The sequence below is a fragment of the Gavialis gangeticus genome, unplaced genomic scaffold (assembly GCF_001723915.1).
Source record: "Gavialis gangeticus isolate Ggan-Ray unplaced genomic scaffold, GavGan_comp1, whole genome shotgun sequence".
NCBI classification, from domain to species: Eukaryota; Metazoa; Chordata; order Crocodylia; family Gavialidae; genus Gavialis; species Gavialis gangeticus.
This window is the reverse complement of record NW_017728964.1, coordinates 10,976,662-10,980,301: the sequence shown is the minus strand read 5'-3', so window position 1 is coordinate 10,980,301 and position 3,640 is coordinate 10,976,662. Positions and strand designations below refer to the sequence as shown.

The following is a 3,640-nucleotide window of genomic DNA, read 5'->3' as shown; positions in this document are numbered from 1 at the left end:
GGGGGGGGGGGGGGTGCAGATTGCAGAAGCACCAAAGTAACAGAATGACAGGAGAGCCTGACCTTGAAAACTCAAGGGGAAACCAAAGATAACCCTGAATTGAGCAATTCAGTGAGCAGAACAGAGAAGACTGTGAAAAAGCAAAACATTGCAACAAGAAATGCACTTCTGCCTGACAGTATTTGAAAGACCTGCTAACATGGGGATCCTCAAGAAAATTAAAGCAAATCAAATAAGCCTGTGAATTTACTACATGAAGTTAAGATACAAAATAAGGCCACTTTACTTCCAATTGCCTGCCTCCAAACCAAGCTTAATGCACTTAGCCTGGAGTATATTAATTCACACCTCTGGTTGATTCATCTTAATTTTGTTGAGTGTCCCTGTGTAAGTAAACCCTTCAATTCAATCTGAACATTTAAACTATTATTTCCAAAGCCAGGGAAATTGGAGGTATACTAGAAGTGCTGCAAACAAAGCTTTAACCACGGCCGCCTGGCATCACTTAAAATTATTATATACAGGAAGCAGTTTGAACTTGAAGATTCAGAAGGACAAAAAATTACCATGCAATTAATACAATCTTCATGGTAGATTGCCAACTGATTCAACATGCTCTTTAAATCAAGCAGATGATGTGTGAACAGTCTTTATAAAACATTAATATCAACATTACATAAGAGTTGGTTACTTACAAGTTCAAAATTTTTCCCCACCCAAAATCTGGCTATAAACACTTACAGCTCCTAAACTTCAGGTGAAGACAATGCCCATAAATCAGTGGTTCTCAAAACTTTTCTCTTTTTTTTTGCGGACCACTTGAAAATTGCTGAGGGGTCTCAGTGGACCACTTAATAAACTTTTTTTTTGTTCTACAAATCAAAGCACACAACTCATATTTGAATATCAGCAGTATTACTTTACAAGTACAGGTATTCTCGATTGTTCTGCAACCTCTCTGTGGACCACCTTAAATGGAGCTCGCGGACCAGTAGTGGTCCATGGACCACAGTTTGAGAACCTCTGCCCCAGATTATTCCAATTAGCATATTTTGTTTTCCAAATTCTAACTAAAGCAGATGCATGAAAACAGATTTTTTCACAAGGCAGAGTGAGCATCACTGCAATAAAGACAGTTTTAAAGATCTTCATAATTTTGGAAAAATCAGGATGGGACTATTAGTCAAAGTAAAAGGAACACCAATTTAAACTCATTTGTGCATTCCTTTTGCCCCCATTATGAACCACTCTGGAGAGTACTTCTGCACCAGTGACAGTCACCAAAACTGAAGGTTTATTTATTTAATTTATTTAAACTGTATATAAAAAGATTTAAGTCAGTTTTTCCTTTGTTTACTGGAACATCTTACACAGCAAGATGTTAGAAGCTTGTTTTTTAAAAGGAAATTAGATGTAAAAACCACAAAAGCCTGCATGGGGAGTCAGATGGAGTACATACAGGAAGTCATTTTAACTACTTATCAATTGACTAGATTTCAGTTTGTGATGCCTCTTCATATGTCATGAAAGTGTAGTAGCTGAGAAGTGCATCTGTACATCTGTTTTTAAAGATGCCAAAGGATTTTTGCAACTTGAGAGAATGCAAGTAGCATATAGCAGAGAGAAAGGAGATGAATGCCCACGTAACAATGTCCCTATTATAGCACACAGTGCGCTTGTGCCATGCCTCTGAACAACAGCCACAGATGAAGCAGAGCTTAGGAAGTCATGGGAACAGGGCGTGGGGAATGCTTACAAAGCAGCTACTTTCCTAGTCTTACATTAACTTCTAAGGGCCACATCTCCATTACAGTACCTATAGCTTAGTCCACAGACAGAGGGCTCCTTGCACTTGAGTAGTGGAAAAAATGTCACCCACAAGATAAGAATTTTTAATGTAGTTTTTAAAACATGGTTTCTACTGATCTACAGAAAGTAAAGAGATCCTAGAGGTCATCTATTAGGGGTGTGAGAAATGGGCCATATTTGATTGGGAATTCAGCCCGAATCAGGGACAGCAATTCCGTTAGTCGATTAGGATCCCTGTTCCAACCTGATTAGGCTGAATCCGAATCTGAAGATTTTATGCCAATTCGGAGAATGGACAATTTGGCCACAGACACCGCTTTTAATGTTTTTTTCTATGTACCTCGAGGTCCCAGGCACAGCTCGTGAATACCAAGATGGTGGGGCAGACAGGAGTGTCCCACAAAAGGGTGCCATTTAAAGCTGTGTCTACGTCCAAATAGTCGAACCTTTCTGAATCTCTCCGAATCAATTCGGAGAGATTAAAGGGTCTCCCGATTAGATTCAGAGATTCGGCCACTGAATCGGGTCAAATCTCCACCAAACTGAATCAGCAACCAAAGCTTTGCACAGCCCTATCATCTATGCTGCTGAGAGATTTTCAGTAGAGACAAAACCACAATAAACAAATTTGGTTCTGTCTTCATTAATACAGACCCATAAGGAAACCTTAGTTGAAATGAGCCTGGATTTACTTGGAGAACTGAGGTCTTCCGAAGACTGTAAGAAAACTTAAAAGTGTGGTATGTTCAATGAAATCTTGGATAACGCTAAAAGTACCCTGAACTTTTGAGTTCCATTCCCAGATAATGCCAAGACCATATGGGGTCATATCCTTCATGGCTCTTGAAGAAAATAGTTCCAAACTACTCCACTGAGCTTGAAAATATCAACAATAAGTCTGAGCCAAACTGTTGCTAGAAGATGGATTAAAAGCCAGTGAAAACCAAGAAAACCTTTGGAGTTTCTCCTCCCATGAACAATGATGTAATCATGTCCATTCCAAGACAACAGTCGCATTTAAAAGTGTCATTTTTTCTTATCCAGTTCATAAGATCTTCAAACGAAAACAGAAGGCAGGTGGGAAGAGCAAATCAGGCATAACACAAACTAATAAATTGAGCTCAAGCATTAGGCCAAAGCAAGAATGCAAGGGTACCCTGGCATAGGCAGTAAGCTTGCCTGCCAGAAGCTATGCAGTTGTGCAACCTCCGCAGTATAAACTAGGGGCAGGGGGAAGGGTTGATTTGTAGGAAGGAAGTACAACCTCAACTTTTCTTTCTAGTAGACTGCAAGTTCCACAAGTTGAAATGTATAGTTATGATCTACAAAATAAACTATTGAAAGATTTTACTTATACATTGTGCACTGAGGAGGAAGGCAGACAATGGGGTGATGGAATCTGACCTCCAATCCCAATTGTGCAACTGCCAGCAGGGAACCTGGGGTCCAGGTTGGGAAATGCTGGTCAGGAAAGAGTCGACAGACTCTCCCCCTACCCATCAACTGCAAGTCCCCAGGCTGCTGTGCCAGGACCCCAGATCAGGGAGCCTTTCCCCAGTTACAGGGTCCTGGGCCACCTTTAAAAACCTGTATAAAACCTGCAGTTTATAGATGTCCTGGCACATGAGCCTCCCTGAACCTGGAGTCCCTGTTATGCCAAGGTATCTAGGAGTGTACAGATAGACGCCCTATGTGCAGCCTGTTTTACTGTTTAATATTCTGGGATCTCAACATGTGCCAGGACCTTAAAACCCATGCACATAGCCCAGCAGGGCTGCAGAAAGAGCTTTTAAAACTTGCCAGCAAGAAGGAAGATTACCCAGCAAATTGA

The 3,640-nt window shown here is 40.8% G+C and overlaps 1 protein-coding gene across 3 annotated transcripts in view; it reads right to left on the bottom strand.

Moving 5' to 3' along the window:
* The window catches only part of TNRC6C (trinucleotide repeat containing 6C), a 228,891-nt gene that overhangs the window by 188,459 nt on the left and 36,792 nt on the right, over window positions 1–3,640 (bottom strand). Inside the window, exon 1 of one of the 3 annotated variants that reach the window (XM_019502800.1) lies at window positions 301–395. The exons of 1 other annotated variant lie outside the window; for it this stretch is intronic. The gene's annotated coding sequence lies outside the window, so the exon portion shown is untranslated. Of the gene's footprint in view, window positions 1–300; window positions 396–3,640 lie in introns of those variants that run through there. One more of the 3 variants, XM_019502786.1, reaches the window with a different exon arrangement.